Consider the following 18,748-nt stretch of genomic DNA (forward strand, 5'->3'; position numbering starts at 1 on the left):
GAAGAATAAGCAAACAAACTAACAAAAAAAGAATTATCTCCCCCCTCCCCCAAAGAGCTATTACAGTGGCAAAGAAACTCAAGAGATAAACACAGAACAGAATGACTCCAAAACATAAAAATATAGCTTGGGAACAAACAACTAGAGTACCTAAGAGATGAAACAACAGTTTAAAAAATATTAAAAATGTCTTTTTAGAAATGGATTGCAAGATTATCTGAGGATGAAACTGGAAAAGAAATAAGAGCTATGGCAGAAAGTATTGGGAAGGGAATTAACAGTTTGGCTGGCACAAGGGATAAAAAACCTTGCCCAAACAACAAACTCCCCTAAAAATTGCAATGAACCACATACAAGCCATTGAGTCCATGAGGCAACAAGACACAATAAAACAAAGTCAAAAGACTGAAAAAAATGGCAGAAAATCTAAGTATTGCATAGCAAAAACAACTCACCTGGAAAACAGAGGAGAAAAAAAATTAAGAATCACTACACTATCCTGATGCCATGACCAAAAAAATAGCCTAGACATATTTCAATAAATCTTAAAAGAAAACTGCCCAGATGTCTTGGAATGAGAGAGCAAAGCATAAATAGAAAACCCACTGGTTACCCCCCGAAAGAAACCCCAAAATGAAAACTCCTAAGAACATCATAGCCAAAATCCAGAATTTCCAGGTCAAAGAAAAAATACTTCAAGTAGCCAGAAAGATTTCAAGTACTGAGCAGCCACTATCAGGACCCCACATAATTTAATAGCCACCAATCTGAAGGAGGAGAGAACTTAGAATACAATATTCCAGAGGGCAAAGGCAAAAATGAATATAATGCTACCGGGTAAAAAGGAACCAAGAAATAGAGGAATTCCAAGCATTCCTGATAAAAAGACCAGAATTGTTTAGAAACTCAAACAGAGGAGCGGAGAGAAACATAAAAAGGTAAATATGAATGAACAATGATAAGGAATTAAAATAAGAATAAACTGCTTACATTCAAGTATGGAGAGATGATGTATGTGTTCCTTTTGAACCATATCATCTGGGGTCATAAAGCAAGTCCAATTACACAAGGACCGGTAATCAGAATGGGCAAACAAAAAACCTATGCAAACAAAGAGAAAGGAGTGGGAATGGGGAGCAGATGACCTTGAACCTCAAAAATAAAGACTATGTACATGCAGGTACAGGAATGCATTTAAATCAAAAGGGAAATGGGAGAGCCTAAATCTTCTACTACCTTTCCCTGCATGAGTTTTTGTGACTTCTACGGCATGTGAGCAATAAGATTGCAGACTAGTCATTTTCTCCAACCCTCACAACTTCTCAAAAACAGAAATTATGCACCAAAAATAAAGTAACTTCAGCTGTTTCCCTGATCTAGGACACCCTGAATCCAAAAGGCTAAAAAAAAAATCCAAACAGAGCCAGAGCTCACTCACTAGCCCATCTCCACCTCCCACACTACCAGTAGTGAAGCTGTACTGGAAGACGCAAGGACAAGACATAAGTTTACATTTAAACCCATCCATGATTCCCATTCACTCTTTCCAGTGCTATAGAGTTCCAGCTCCAGGCTGTAGAAGTTTTCTCAGGCCTCAAGAGTCAACCTGACCAAAGCTTTTCAGGAACAAAAGCCTACTGGAAGTTGAAAGCTGGAAGAACCAATGCTGGGGAAAGCAGCCTCTGTCGGTGCCAAGGGGAAAACAGTCTCTAAACTGCCAGTGCTGGGACAGAGAACGAAGGAACAGACAAATTAGGACAGGTCTCCAGGTCAGGACATCGTGCATATGGGCAGCTATGCAGTACTACTCCACTAAGCTTGTAGGATGAATTGTGAATTGCTCAACGTGGGAGAAGGCTGAGCAGATCTGAGATTCAGCCCCCAAAGAAAACTACTAACAGCGGGGAGGGAGGCAGAAGTAAATAATAAGGAAAACAAGGTGAGGAGGGAGGAGACTGAAAGTATCAAAGATTCCAGGAAGAAATCTCAAAGACCTTGAACATAAATAGATTAACCAACAAGAAAAACACTAACAACAGAAGGAAACATGGCCCTTCAGAGCCAGTAAGGGAGTTCAAGCACCTATAAATAAATACTGAAAAATAAGGAATATGATCCAACACTTCATGAGGCAAAAGACCTATAGAATCTGAGGAAACCATGGAGAAGATTGAGAAGAGGCAAAAAGGAAGATGATCCTACTTTGAAGGTGGGAGGGAGTTCCACTGATGAATGCTCCTAAGGGTAAAAGGAGATGAGGACCTTTACACTGGAGGAAGCCTAGAGTATCTGGTGCTTGAAAAGTCTACCTGTCCAAAAAGGAGGGGAGTTGGAACTCCTAGAGATGACTGGCACCTAGAGGAGTGGGAGAGCATGGAGAGAGGGAGATTTCCAGGCAATGGGGGGAAGGGAAGTCAACAAGAAAGAGTATAGATCAAGGAGGGGAGTTCTCCCACCATGAGGCAGAGTCTTCTCTGACACCTGCAGTAATGGGCATTGTTCTGACAGTAAGGCACAATGGAAAAGGGGAACCCATGCAATAAATCCTACAAGGCATTGGAAGAAAGCCTGTATAAGGTAGAAACTAAAATGGATACCACTGAAGCTTTGATTGCATGAAGAATACAGAGAAAAGTGAGAGACCACATAATCACAGTGGTCCTGAATTAGAGAATTAGGGTCTAGAATAAACGGAAAAAGAATATGGATAATGGATAAAAAGAATGAAAGAAATCCTTTTGGAAAAAGGCACGAAAACCGAAATTTTAAAAGTTTGTGAAAAATAATCTTTTATTCTAAACTAGCGTCGCCCCGGGCTGCCATAACTCTTCAGTTGGAAAAAAAATCAAATATTGCTGGTTCAGTCAGTTTTCCTTATTCTGGTGACTGATTTCAATTGGTTAAAATTCCTGAATAATCATAATCTTTGTCTATGACCATGTTTGTTTTTTTTAAATCCATTTCCCATTTTTCAAAATCAACAGCTTAAATAGTTTAGGTTAGAATAAACTAAGGTACCACATCCTTTCATTTCTGGCATTTCTTTAAGCTATGTGCTGATTTTGAGCTCTACCCTGACAAGTTGGTGGTGTGTTTATACAGAGCAAATCCAGGAATGATCCTCATGTCAGAAATTACTCTTTATTTGACACTTGCCATATTCAGGATTTCCTGAACTCTTTTCTTAAAATATTCATAATGCATAGGTGTGAAGTTTCTATATGATATATCTTATTGTGTGTGCATACTTGTACTATATAATAATATCGCCAAATATTATTACACAGCACTTTAAAGTCTGAAGAGCTCTACACATACAATATCTCACATATTCCTACACCAGGAAGTAGCTGTTAGTTACCGTCCTCTTCTTTTCCTTTCAAACACCTAAAAGAGTTCACTTTGTACTTTTTCCCTCAAACACATACTGGGCCACCAAGAAGGAAATAATATATTTACTCCATTTTATTCCCTTCCCTCCTCACAATTCTTTTAATCTCTACTCATCCCCTCACAAGCATGCTACCTTTAGCAACAAGACAAAAGAATGAAATTACAGGCATAAAGACCCAAAACCATTCCTTTTTCAGACAATATGTTGCTCTACTTGGAAAACCCCAGAGAATCTGCAAAGAAATAGATAACAGCTCTTCAACAAATTAACAGTATATAAAGTAATCCACAAACATCACTAAATGCCAGAAAGGAGAAATGCCATTCAAAATAATTCCAAAAGGTACAAAATACAGAGGTATTAAATTACCAAAATGTACATAGGACTTACAAAAACAAAACCACAAGACATTTTTACAGAAATAAAGGAAGAGTAAAATAATTAAAAATAATCATGGATGGGACATATCAATATATTAAAAGTGATGACACTATGTAAATTAATCTACATATCTATACCAATCAAGCTACCAAGCAGTTACTTTTATATACCTAGAAAAATCAATAAAAATTACTTACAGTAATGAAAAGTGAAGTGTTTCAGGGGAAACAATGGAAAAAAAGTAGGAATGAATGAAATCTGATTTTGCGATCTAGACGGCAAATTGTATTTATTTTAAAGCAATAATCATGAAAACTATTTGACACTTACATAAAAAAAACACCAAAAAACAGAAAAATAAATCAGTGGTAAACAAGAAAGACCTAGAAGCAAATGAATACAGTAAGGCAGTACCGAGTTGTTAAGTCAAGAATTGAAGCTACTCCATAAACAACAATAACGGCTGGGAAAAAATATAAAGCAATCTGACAGAAAATGGGTTTAAACCAAAATCTTTTCTGAATTATTTCTTTAAATGATTTAAATTTTTTTTTTTGGTGAGGCAATTGGCATTAAATGACTTGCCCAGAGTCACACAGCTAATGAGTATTATGTCTAAGGGTGGATTTGAACTCGGGTCCTCCTGACTCCAGGACTGGTACTCTATCCACTTCACCACCTAGGTGCCCCTAAATGATTAGATTTTTTTAAAAAAATAGATTAGAATCCAATTTTTTTTTGTTTTATTAGACTTTTGGGAATGAGACATACTTTGCTTTTTTAATGAGTTTGCTCATTCTCTACTTTTCCATTCTATCAAAACTTCTTTACATTTACCCAATCTTTGTTCTTATGCTAAAATCTCAGAAGTTGAGTTGGCTTTAATTTCAAAGGCCAATCTATATGTGTCCTTGGTCCATATCTTCCCTTTCTGTCTTAATTTTCAATTTCTCCCTATGTACTGGTTACTTCTTAGATGCCTAAAAGACAAACTCAGATTCCCTCTGCATTAAAAAGTCCCACCTTCTGGACAGCTAGGTAGTACACTGGATAGAGAATGGTCCTGGAGTCAGGAGGGCCTGAATTCAAATCTAGTCTTAGACATTTACTAGCTGTGTGACCCTGTGCCAGTCACTTAACCTCAAATGCCTCCAAAAAAAACCCCCCAAAACCCTCCACCTTTTAAGGAATCATACAAAATTAAGTAAGCAGAACCAGGAAAATATTTTGCACAAAGACCACAATAATGTAAAGTAAAACAACATTGACAGTCTTCAGAACTCTGATCAATACAACAATTAATCATGAATTTAGAGGCAATGGCTCCTGCCACTGGGCAGAGAAAGTGTAAACTATAAATGCTAAGTGAGGCCTACACATTTTCTAGATATAGCCAAGTATTTATTTCACTGCAACAACTTCTTAAGAGAGGAACTGTATTTGGAGCAGTCACCGGGAAACGAAAGTGATGTTAAAAATATCATTAAAGCTTATTTTCTTTAAATAACCCTTCTGTTTTGTTATTGTTCAGTTGTTTTCAGTCGTGTCCAACCCCTCATGAGACCATTTGGAGTCTTCTTGGCAAAGATACTAGAGCAGTTTGTCATTTCCCTCTCCAGCTCATTTTACAGATGAAGAACTGAGGCAAACACGGTTAAGTGATCTGCCCAGGTCACACAGCTAGTTAATGTCTGATGCCAGATTTGAACTTAGGAAGATGAGTCTTCCTGACTCCAAGTCCAGTACCCTAGCCACTGTGCCACCTAGCTGCTCCTGGCCTTCCCTTTACCCTCAAGTCATTTTCCTATATAGATTAGATTATGAGCAGCCATAAACTTTAAGGGGCAGGGACTAGCTTTTGCCTCTTTTTGTATCAACAGCACTTAGCACAGTGCCTGACCTGTAGTAGGCATTTAATAATCATTTATTTACTGACTGTCCCTCTTCCCATTCACACTAATAACTTGTTAGAGTAGCCTGCATTTGCTATTTCCATTTCTCTACTCATTCTTCAATTCTTTTTTATGTTAACTTAATCTTAATAATTAAATTGTTCTCTCAAAGGTCATCAATGGCTTTTTAATTATGCCCAATGGCTTTTCTCAGTTGTTAGTACCTTAAACTTTATAGCAACTTAAAGTTTGATAACTACTAATCAGTAAGCTTCTCTTGGATATTCCCTCCTTCATTGGTTTCCTTGACACTGCTTTGCTCTGGCTCTTTTAGTCAGCTGATCAGTTTTTTGGGTCTCCTTTTCTGGTTCCTAATCTTTGCCCATAAGGCTATATCCTAGTCACTTCTCTCTAAGTGATCTCAATACCTAACAATCAGCATCTAGCACAATGCTTGGCACTTAATGTAGGCATTTAATAAATGTTCATTTTTTTATTGACTTAATCTACTTCCATGGATTCAACTTAACTTCTATATAGGTGGTTACCAAATCACTGCCAATGTTTTTTACTTTCAAATCCCAACTCCCTAAAATAGTGCCTTATATGTAGCAGGCACTTAAGTGTTTGAATTAAAGCAATTTCATTTGCAGAAAAGACTTTCTCCTACAATATAAGATGAACTGTTACATGATATGCACATAAATATATATCTCAAAGGCCATTCAAATATATCTTTTTTAAAAAATGAATTTAAATACTCTAAAATTTTATAAAACAGAAAATGAAAATGAACCATTGGCAAATAGCCTACTAATATAGGACAAATCTGTCTAGAAGTCAAGAAGCAACATGGCAGTAAAATATGTCCTCGAGCAACTGTGCAGTTAGTAGCAACCTACTTCTGACATGTTACATTAATGTCAACTGAGACAAAAATAATCCAATTATCTACTACTATATTCACTTTTTAGAAATTGGACTAAAAAAACCTCAACAACAACATTAAGAGACCAGGCTGAAAAGTGAATGAATTAATGAAACATTAATACTTCGTATTTGATTTTTGTGCAACTAAGAATCATATCTCTACTTATTCAATGACTAGAATCTATCAGAAACAGAAATTTGATAGCTTTAATGGTTATGCATTTAACTCTAAATAGCCTGAAAACCAATTATGTATCCTCTCATACCATCTGTTCACCAACATCACTTAAAAACTATGCACTGTGTTCATAAGGTTAATATCATTAAAATTTTAGGACTAATTATATAATTGTTTTGATTTTGTTCTTATATGAAAATATATTCAACCTATTCTGTATAGTAATATGCAAATGTTTTTAAAAATTTTTAAATCAGAAATATGCCTTTATTTTATCCAATTTTTTTGAGGCGAAAACCTCTCAGAACAAAATGATGCAGAGTAGCAATATATTTTCTACAAATTGCTTAGACAAATTTCACATGCACCATTCACCTAATACAATTGTCAAACCAAAAATGGTGACATATAAATCAAAGTAATACAGAACGTAACAGCACTGTTTTCAATATTTACAATAGAGCATTCTTTCTTATTGACTATTTCTGCTCTGTATGCAGAAAAAATAATAAATTAAGGGCACTAGAATAAGATATATCTAAAACTCAAATCAAAACATTTATAAATTCTGAAAGAGACTCCTGAGACAAAGAGAATCACAACAAGATGGCAGAGTGAGTGGGAGCAAAACAACCTATCTCTTTCACAACTACTCCAGAAGTCTATGCACATTACAGAAAGGGACTCTAGCCAGAAAATTTTGGCCCAAGAGCATACATAGCTCAGGGAATTCTTTTAGTTTGGGGACCAGAGGCAAGCCTGGAAATCCTTAAAGATGGAGCTGTGTGAATCCAGTGAAGGTAGAAAATAGACTTGTCCAAGATCTAGCCAGGGAGGCCTGGAACCTACAGTTGTGCTGCTTTGACTCCAGTCTAGGACTTAGAAGCCTATGGGAAAAAATAAAAGAGACTACTAGAATCAAAGGAAATAAGACAATTAACAATCATTACCATGCAAATGTGAATGGAATAAATTTACCCATAAAACTGGAGAGAACTGCAGAATAGAACAATATTTCATTTACAAGAAGCACATAAAGCAAAAAGATTCACAAAAAATTTAAATAAAATGCTGGAGCAAAATCTATTGTGCTTCAAGTAAACTCAAAAAATCAGTAGTAGCAATTATGATCTCAGAAAAGGTAAAGATAAAAAAAAGGAAAGTATGGGAGAGAATAAACTATATTAGGCTTTAAAGGGATATAAAATAAATCAGTATTGATATTTAATATATATGAACCAAATGACTTTTTCAGTAACACCGGGGGTAAAGTAAAAATGTCCATCATCACCCTTTGATATAGTTCTACAAATACTAACTATAGTAAGACAATAAAAAAAATTGAGGAAATAAGCATAGGCAACAGCTACAGAAGTTAAGAAGGATGAGGATTAGGAAAAGGCCACTGGATTTGGCAATTAGAGATCACTGGTAACTTTTGAGAGAGCAGTTTTAAATGATGAAGTTGCAAGTGAGATTATGAAGATGTGAGAAGAGGACCTGGAAGCATCAACTGAAGATATCAGCCTTCTTGAGTTAGTCAGAAGGCAGGAGACATGTGGGATGACAGCAGGGACACAAGGATCAACTGAAGGTTTTTTGAGGATAAGGGAGACATGGACATATTTTTAGACTACAGGAAAGCAGCCAGTAGATAGGGAGCGACTGAAGATCAATGATGGCAAGAGGACAGTTTGCTGGAGGAGATGGAACAGAATAAGATTATTTGTGCAGGTATAGGGATTTGCATTGGCAAGGACAAAAGCTACCTGTAATAGGAGTGAAAAAGAAATAGTGGCAGAAGGCATTTGAATGATATAAGATGAAGCAGGAGAAAAGGGAACTCTTGGTAAATGGCCTCAATTTCTTTCTGTAAAATATGAGACAAGGTTATTGGCCGGGGTGGGAGGGGAGGGAAGCCATGAGAGTTTTGAGGAGGAAATGAAAGGGTTTGTAATAGCAGCTATGGTGAATGGGAGGGTGAGTTAATTAGTGATATACTGAAGGATTCCCTAGCAGCAGCTGAGTGTTCAGTTAAGGTCATATAGCAAATTTGTAATGGACCCAGCCACAGCGGTTAAGTGATTCTTCTCCCCCTGCATTCACCAGCACATGGGGTAGGAGTCAAAGTAGTAGAAGGTGACAGAAATCTAAGGATGAGACTTGGCAGACCACAAATACGATAAGGGGACAAGGGACTCAAGAGAAAAGGACAACAAAGAGATGGAGCAATAAAATGGCCATATGTTACAATTATTAAAGTTAGTTTCTCTGTTAATTTATTTCCAGAGATTTTTTTTAAAAAAGGAAACTTTCCTCTGAATTTTAAAGAATAATATTTGGTCAATCTGCTAAGTGAAAAAAAATTATAGGAATGCAAAAATCAAGAATTAACCCTGGCAAGGAATTTCAGATTAAGAACTAAAAGGGAACCTAAATTGCCATATAGTCCAATCTATATCTAATCTCTTCTACAACTCCATTTCTCACTGAAAAAAAAAAAACTACCTTGCATTTACTTTATATGCATTTTGCATATACCCTTGAGGACAGGGACTGTTTTATTTCTCTCTTTGCATCTCTAGCACCTAGCACAATGCCTGGCACATAGCAGGCAATTAATAAATGCTGGCTGATTATGTTCATGGAGCTCAAATTCAGGTCTGAGCCAATTCACTAACCTAACAAGATCATACTGAGGAGTAGTACTGGTCAATTATGGGTATACCATTCATTACCATCCAAGGAGAACCAACATGTTGCAGATACCCTATCCTGGAAGCCCTATGCAGCAACCAACTGTCCATGAAAAGGGGGTCATGGTGACTTATTACACTAAGGGAACAAAGCCATGAACCCCCAAAAAAGAATGGGCAAGAGTCTAGGACAAGGGTGGGGAATCTGTGACCTTGAAGCTACATGTGGCCCTCAGGGTCCTCAAGTGCGGCCCTTTGACTGAATCCAAACTTCATAGAACAAATCCCCCTAATAAAAGGATCTGTTGTGTAAAACTTGTACTCAGTCAAAAGGCCGACCCAAGAACCTAGAAGGCCAGACCGCAGGTTCCCCACCCCTTGTCTACGACTTTCTTTAGAGAGTGTACAGTGCAAATAAATTATGCAGCTTTAGATAAATCCTCCACCAAGGTCTAAGTGAATGTCTCATCATAATGCAGAAGTAAATGCTTGGTTTTTAAAGGCTAGTCTGGATAGCAAAAACTCTGATTAAAAGATTCTACCATGATTCTAAAGATCCTACCAAGATTCTAAAAATGCTTCAAAATATAGTCCTAATAAGTGACCAAGTATGCTTTCCAAGGTCAAGCCTAGTTGTTTTTAACAGTCCTCAATACTGTGTAACCCACCTCCAATTCTATAGTGAGGGTGACAAAGTGCCAGAAAAGCAGGCAGAGGATACTAAGAATTACATCATATTTAAACCATTTATATTTTCTAATAAGTCTGTTGTTGCTCTAAGTGTGAAATCCTTGTCCAATAACCAAGAAGAAAGACATATCACTGGAAGAGCTGAGTCATATATCCTTTATTTCCTTAAATTCTGAATAAAATACCAAAAAAGAAAGCATTTCTATACAAACAGCAAAAGACAGACTCTCCATTCCACAATGCTTGCTTTATTTTTTTAAAGTATAGAATAAATTTTACATATTCCTTTCAAAATTATCCTGCTTGTTTGTGCTTTCTTCTTAACTTCCTTCTGTTCTCTCCTATGCATTTAAAAAATGTTATAATGGTCCTCTTTTGGAAAGACATCTCTATTGCTAGCCCCCTACCACCAGCCCTCCTAATGGCTCTCCCCAATTCACCAAGAGAAAGGAAAGGGGAAAAAAATCCTTATAACAATAAGCATGGTCAAGCAAAAGGAATTCACCCTACAGTAACCAAAAATGCCCCCAAATATATCTCTATACCTTGTGTCCAGCACCTTCCTGTCAAAAGGTAAAATGTTTCATCACAGGTTCTCTGGAGTAATGGTTATTGCTTTGATCAGAGTTCTCATATCTTTCAACTTTTTCTTCACAATGTTGACGGCATTAGATAAATTGTTCTCCTGGCTCTACTCGCTTCTAACAATCAGTTAGGATTCTATGAAATTGTCTCCATCGTTTCTTATGACAATAATGTGTTCATATGCCACAATTTGTTCAGCCATTGCCTAAATGTCTATGAGGCAATCTGAAGTACCCGATTAGAATCAGGTTCTTTGCTTTCTTTTTCCCCCGTTTTAATATCATCTTCAGGATTAGGAAATGTTTTTGCTTGCAAGTAACCCCTATCCTGTATTATCTTCTTATATTATCCCTCCCAAATCCTACCTCCTAACTCCATTAGTTTCAACGTTAAGTTTGATGTATTTCTACACCAACTATTTTTTTCAACCATCCTTTGTCCATTTTAAATAAGACTGAAGTTTATCTAATGCCCATTCCCCCCACTTCCTCCATGTTTGTATATCCTCCTGTATATAAATTATATGTTCTACCCTCTTCTTCCTCCTCCTTTACAAGCTAGTGTATTCCTCCTTTTACTCTTCCTTCTCTTTCTCCTCTTAATACCCTCAGAACAGAAACAAACCATCTACCTTCCAAAGGAACTTTTCTTAGCTCCTTCAATACCCTTTAAAGATGTTAATGTTCTAAAGGAACATCTGTTTCTTCTTCTATCAAAATGGTTCCTCTCAACTGCTCAAATAAATTTACCTTTCTAGATTTCTCTGGACTTGTGTTTTTATGTAAATGTTCCAATTCGGCACTAATCTGTTCGTTAGAAATGCTTGAAAGTCTTCCATTCCTTTTAACATCCATTTTTTTTCTCCTAAAGGATTATGCTTAGCTTTTGCAGGCTGGACTACTCTTAGTTGTAAGCCTTATCTTTTGCCTTTTGAAATATCATGTTTCAAGATCTACTCTTTAAGAAGTTGCCAGGGCTTCACTCTACTTCTCTCAGCTGAGGTCTGTTTGGGTCTTGGTGCTACTTGTGTCATGGCCACAGTTTGTTCCATGATTCAATGCTTAGAAGTGACAGGGATCTGCAGCTTTGTTAATCTCTGGAAGCTTCCTTCCAAGGTAGTCTCTTCTTTCCTCTACCCTTTTTTGCAGGCCTCCCAAAATCCATTGGCATGCCACAGGTTATGCAGGTCTGATTTAGAGAAACATCCAGATCATAGTCTTTCATGGCATCATCCAAACAGCCAAACGTGCCTGCTATTGAGCACAGTACAGGTGGGGCTTCTAGGTAAGATATCTTTGCCAATCGAAATGCATCATTAGGCATTCACTGTTATGATGATGTCCTTGAGAATCCCACACCAATAACTATGTCTTCATCTGACATATGCAGTAAGGTTCTGTGGAAAAAAGCTGGTCATCCCAGATTGGAAGTACCAAAAGCTTTTCAAGGCTGAGGAAGGAGAAAACAGTTTTTCCATAACCCCCTCAGCTTCCAGTGATCAAATGAACAAGGTCTCAGTGGTGAAGACCATCATCATGAATTCTCTAATTACAAAACAGACATAAGAGAACATCCAGCACTTTGAGCAGCAAGCAGGTTTGACAGACATGGGATACACTCCCCATAAAGGCCTCACCACAGAAGAAGCTATGTATCATCATTTGGCAGAGGCAGTCCATAAATTTAAGTTACAAGACAGAGAAATGACAGAAAAGGTAAGAGTGGCTGCTTCAGCCCACTCCATTCTAAATAGTACACCCTCTTCTTCTCCCAAGCAAAAGCTGAGGCTCATAGATCTTCTACTTCCTTACCTGGCCTAGATGTCAGCAGCATGGACTCTGGAAATGGACTTAGAGACGAACCCTTATCTAAAAAAATGGAGCCTTTTTGGACCAAGAATACTTCAGAAATGTGACTTGGGTTTCAGTGTCCAGTCCTACAGAAGTACTCAGAAGCCATCACCCATGGAGATCATTCAAGTGCAGGATACTAGAACTACAGAATACCCAACAGCCTTCAAAGCTACCTAATATGGACCTTCCAATGATGGAAGGAAACAACCTCCATGGAACCATTACCTCAAACCAAGGGATATGAATGTGTTGACTCCTACCAGGTTCTAAAGCTCCCTTTTCATATAGGCAAAGTTGTTTCCCTGGTGAACCCCTGTTATGGAGAAAGAGTATCTTAGACTTTTCTTTCTTCCCATCCACCTTTCACTTGACATTGGAAAGACGTCATCTATTTACAATTCTGTTGAGAATAATATTCCTGGGGAGGAGGTGATTGTTTCTTTAAATATTTCTAGCAAAACTTGAACGTTTCTAACTGCAGGAAGACCTGTTCTACAATCTCACAAAGTTGGTCTGAATAACTTCTCAAAGTACAGTCGAACACATCTACAGATCTACAGAACTAGACGGCAGGGGGAAAGGGGAAATAATTAAAATCTAGTAGACTTTGTTCTGCATGTTTACCCAAGAAAAAAAAAGTTGCCAGGCCTTGTGTGATCATGACTGCAATTCCTTGGTACTTGAATTGATTTCCCCCCCTATATTCTTGCAGCACTTTTCTTTGATGCTGGAGCTCTAGATTTTGTCCATGACACTCCTGAAAATTTTCCTTTTGGATTTCAAGAGGTTATCAGTGGATTCTATCTTCACTTGGCCCTCTGGTTCTAATAGATCTGGGCCATTTTCATTTACGATTTCTTGAGACAGATTCTAAATTTATTGTTGTTGTTTTAAGATTATGGTTTTCAGGGAGTCCAATGATTTTTAAATTACCTTCTTTATCTGTCTTCAGGTCAGTTGTTTTTCATACAAGATACTTTGCATCTTCTATTTTTCCAATCTTTTGATTTTGTTCTACTATTTCTTGCTGTCTCATGGAATAATTGCTTTGTTTGCACTATTCTAGTTTTCTGGAAGTCTATTACTTGGTTACAGTTTACCACTTTCTTTGCTAAGTAATTTATGCTCCTTTCAATCCTTTCTCAAAAGCCTTTATTTAATCTTTTAACTCTTGCTTCATTTCTCATAGATATTAATGCAGTCCTTGTGGAAAAGCCTTTTCTTTTCTTTTGAGTCTCTATGTGTAGTTGTTATATAAGGAATGTAGGTACTTACATACCATGCTAAAACATTTCCTTTTGTGGTAGTATTACTAAACAAGTAAACGAAAGGAATACTGTAGATATAATTTACCTAAGACTTAAGCAGTGCTTTTGATAAAGTATCTTGTAACATACTTGTAGAGAAGATGGAATGATATTGACTAAACGATAATAGTGGATTCAGATGGATACACAAGTATTTAGATGACCAGTTGTTAATAGGTCAATGTCAATGTGGACAGAAGTCACCAGTAGAGAACCCACGCCAGGAATCTATTCTTGGCCCCGTACTGCTTAAGATTTTTAATAATGACTGAAAGAGGAGGCAGAGCCAAGATAGGAGACTAGCAGGAAGAAGAACAAGAAAAATTATAACTTCCCATGTTCCTTGATGAGAAGCATTATGATATGGCACATGTGACATGAGACTTGGAGTCAGGCTGACCTTGCCTTAAATTGCACCTCAGACACTTAAGGGTATACTATCCTGGGCACCTGGCTCAACTCAAATGTCACCTTCTTAAAAAAGGCCTTTCAGTCTAATACTTTCCTCCCCCTCCCACTTACATGCAGCATTACCTTTCATTTTTCCTGTATGTATCTTGTGCATAAATAAGTATGTGCATGTTGTTTCCCCTGTTAGATCGTGAGTTCCTTGAGGGAAGGAATCAGACTTTGTGACCCAAATCTAGAATAAGAGAATAACTCCAAAATAAGTACCTACAAGCAAAAGCTCAAAGAAAAACACTGCTTGTGCACAAGTTCAACTAGAATTCCTGGAAGAGAACAAAAAAAAAAGTCTAGACATATCTTCAAGGAATGATAAAATTGCCCAGAACACTTAGAATCAGAAGACAAAATGAAAACAGAATCTACCACTCACCTTTTGAAAGGAGTCCCCAAAATGGAAACTCCCAAAAACATCAAAACCAAAATCTAAAGACTCTAGATCAAAGAAAAAAATACTGTAAAGGGTCAAAAAGAAATCAAGTACTTAGGAGTGGTCAGAATCATACACAACCGTGCAGCCACCACTATCAAGGAACAGAGAATTGGAATATGATATGAGCAAATGATACAGACTGATGACCAAGAATAACTTACCCAGCAAAACTGAGTATAATCCTACAGGAGGAAAAATGGATCTTTAATGAATTAGAGGACTTCTAAGCACTGAAAAGCCCAGAGCTTAGCAGAAACTTTAAAATACTAACAAAGAAATCAAGAGAAACATAATAAGGTAAATGTGAGTAACCCATCTTAAGGGACTAAACAAGGATGAGATATTTGCAGTGTAATATGAATAGATGACATCCCCTCACAATTCATCATCACCAAGGGTCAGAGCAGAAGTTCTAATAAGAAAGAGGGCCTGGAAGTGGTCTTGTTCTGTTGTGATGACTTAAAAGAATGGAAAGGGAGTGGAAAAGGAATATGTGGGTGGTGGAGAAGGAAGGGAAAGGAGAATGAAAATGGGGAAATTAACTCACATGATCAGAGGTTACAAATAAAAGACTATACAAAGAGGAAGGATTGGGGAGATTAGGCAACACTTGAACCTCACTTTCATCTGAACTGGTCAAAACACACACACGCACAAAGAGCTGGGTACAGAAATATATTTCACTCAATAGGGAAACAGAAAAGAAAGAAGAGAATGTAGAAGGGATGAATGAGAGGGGGTAGGTTAAGAGAGTAATTGGTCTTCAGCAAAACAAACCCTAAGGAGGGTGAATCTCAAAAACAAATTTAAGGGAAAAGAAGGAAGAAAAATATCAAGGTGGTATTAATAAGAAAGTTATGCTAAAGGAGCATCTTAAGTCAGTTCCTGAAAAAAGTGATGGGAAATAATACAACTTATCAGGAGGAAACTTCTCTAACAGCTTTTATTATCCAAAATACAACTGAGAATACACAAGTAAGCCACAAAAGTCTCTAAGCATCTAAAATAGATGTCATAAAATCCAAACTTTATTTATATGAAAATTCCTAACATTGGTCACTTGGAGAAGATTTATTCTGACTTTATATACAATTTTAGCAATCTTTTTTATCTAATTTATTTTTCCAAAATTTGGTGCCATCAGGAAAAGAGCTCCAAAAAATCTGTCAACAATCACTTAGTGTTGAGGCAAAATGCCCTAGTTATCTGACAATAACCTGAAGGCTTCACTGTATTTCAATTCAGTACAATTACTGATGTTTATAATAAAGACCTTAGATCATCAAGGAAAAGTCAAATTATATTCTGTTGTAGGAAGCAGAGAAATAAAATTTATAAAAATAATGGTTCCCATTTTTTAAAAGGTTGCTTAAAAGGCCTCAGTATCTTGAAAATATACTTAAATGAAATACCTCATTCCCTAATAAAAGTGGAAAAATAAGGGACTACTAGTGATTGAGAAAGAGGAATAAGGAATATAATCTAGACAAAGGAGAAAATGGAAGAATGAGAGCAAGAAATCAATGTTGTGCAGTAGAAAGAACACTGGATTTTGAGTTAAAGGACTTCAGTCTGAATCCTCTCTCTTCCATTTACTATTACTGTGTAGTACCTTGGGCAAATCATTTAATTTCTTTGAGCTTTAGTTTCCTCAACCGTTAAAAAAAAAAAAACCCAGAGAGACTGTTATTAGCCCATCTAAAATTGTCCGTTCAGGCTCTAAATAGTATGATTCCTTTGAGAAATTCTACACATTCCTATACGAAACTAGTAAGGAAACAATTATCTACTCTAAGATTGCTTTCGGTCTTGGTTCAAGTAGAGAGGATATATACTAGGGAATAACAAGAGGTAAAGTTAGAAGAATATAAAAAAATAGTGAAAGGAAAGGCCTTAAATAACAGGGTGATGAATTTTGCTGAGATTCAGGAAGTGTTATACTAATAATATAATACAAAGGCTTTACATAATGAAAACTAACACAAATGCTTTCTTTGTACATAAAATATACAAAACTATTTGTTCAATGAATAAAACAATTCTTGAGAAATATTATCCTGGCAGGAATATAAAGAATGGAGTTGAGGGGCAGCTAGGTGGCGCAGTGGATAGAACACTGGCCCTGACATCAGGAGGACTTGAGTTCAAACCCAGCCTCAGACCAAACACTTGACACTTACTAGCTGTGTGACCCTGCACAAGTCACTTAACCCCAACTGCCTTAAAAAAAAAAATGAAGCTAGAATAAATAAATTAGTTGCAGTTACCCAGACATGAGACTAGGGTCTAAACTCAGGTTGTAGTTTTAGAGTTAGAAAAATTTCTAATTCAAGAGAAATGTAGAAGAAAAAAATCAATATGATTCAATGACTAAATGGATAAGGAAGAATTAAAATTTTAAAAAAATCAAAGCAAATTTACAAGCTGGAAGGAAATAGGAGTATAATGTCACCACTAGCAATAATAAAGATTTGGAGAATGGAAATTTTAGGGATAATGAGCTCAGTTTTAGCATACTAAGTTTCAGCAGTACACTTACACAATTGGAAAATCATAGGAATTCATAGTTGCAAAGGAGTTTCCCTACCTCAAACCACACCTGAACAAGAGTTGCCCCCTATAGAATAGCCTACATGTGATCATCTAGCCTTTACATGAAAACCACTAGTCAAGTCCCTGTGTACCCACCATTATTCTCTACCACATCACAAGGCAAAAACAACTCAATTTTGCATAGTTATTACTAGAAAATTTTTCCCCTAAATATAAATTAAATCTGCCTCTCTGTAATGTATTCTCTTTTGTTCCCTGTTCTGCCCTCTGTGGCCAAGAAAAACAAATCTAATTCTTCTTTGCACATGACAAGCCTTCAAATACACGAAGACAACCAACATGTAACATGTTATCTCCTTCTCCAATATTTGCTTCTCCAGGCTAAACACCTCTAGTTACTTTCCTGATTCCCCCTAAATGCTAATGCTCCCTCTCCTAAACAGCCTTGTATTTAACTACTTTGAATATATTTCTACTTATTCATTTTATATTTATGCTCTTTATGTACTTGTTGTTTCCCCATTAGAACATAAGCTCCTTGGAAGGAGAGACTGTTTCATTCTTTGTACTTTATCTCCAAGACCTATGTGCCTGGCATATAGGGGATATTTAATAAATACTTGTTGATTAAATCAAACCTCATAAAGTTTTGAATCAAGTCTAACCATCTTGGTTCTCCTCTAATTTATCAATGTCCTTTCTCAAAAGTTGCATCCAGAAGTAAATACAATACTCCAAATGCAAACTGACCAAGACAGAATACAGCCAGGACAAACACCTTTTTGGACCTGGGTATCATACTTCTCAATAAATCATAAGATGGATTGAGGTTTTCTTAATGCCAATTAAGAGGACAGATCTAATAGGCAGCTGGAGATATAACAATGAAAAAAAGAGTTGGGTTTGAGATGTGAATTTCAGAATCACTCAAAGGACATGAAACTCTGCTCAAACTATTTTTATAGCGTTTTGAGGAAGTTAATGCCTTTTAAAAATGAATAGCTTGGTCTGAGAAATCAGAGACAGAAAAATGTCACAGGCAAAGAATTAAAATACAGAAGGAAGTGAACAAAAACATTTATTGAACACAAAGTTGTAGAGGTATGGAAATTCCAAAAAGTAATACTCAAAATGAACCAAGATAAAAACAAGATATTATGCCAAAATGAATGATTAATAATATAAGTATTATGTACAAGCACTAACATAGCAAATAAATTAAAAAGCTGACAATAGAAAGTGATTCAATTTTTTTAAATTAAATTTTGAATTTAACTAAAATTATTAGTAATCAAGAATAAAAGTCAAAACATGATAACATCCTAAATCAATTGAACAAATTAACAAATAAGCAGTAGATAATAGTAAAAGGCAGGACAATGTACAATATT

The 18,748-nt window shown here is 36.4% G+C and overlaps 1 protein-coding gene and 1 pseudogene across 11 annotated transcripts in view; one reads left to right on the plus strand and one right to left on the minus strand.

The window, feature by feature from the left end:
* Nucleotides 1-18,748, minus strand: part of CCDC88A (coiled-coil and HOOK domain protein 88A) — a 167,423-nt gene that overhangs the window by 139,106 nt on the left and 9,569 nt on the right. The gene's annotated exons all lie outside the window — the stretch shown is intronic.
* On the plus strand, nucleotides 11,969-12,869 carry LOC110215035 (putative monooxygenase p33MONOX pseudogene; annotated as a pseudogene).

The sequence above is a fragment of the Phascolarctos cinereus genome, unplaced genomic scaffold, assembly GCF_003287225.1.
Source record: "Phascolarctos cinereus isolate Bilbo 61053 unplaced genomic scaffold, phaCin_HiC Scaffold_2;HRSCAF=192, whole genome shotgun sequence".
NCBI lineage: Eukaryota > Metazoa > Chordata > Mammalia > Diprotodontia > Phascolarctidae > Phascolarctos > Phascolarctos cinereus.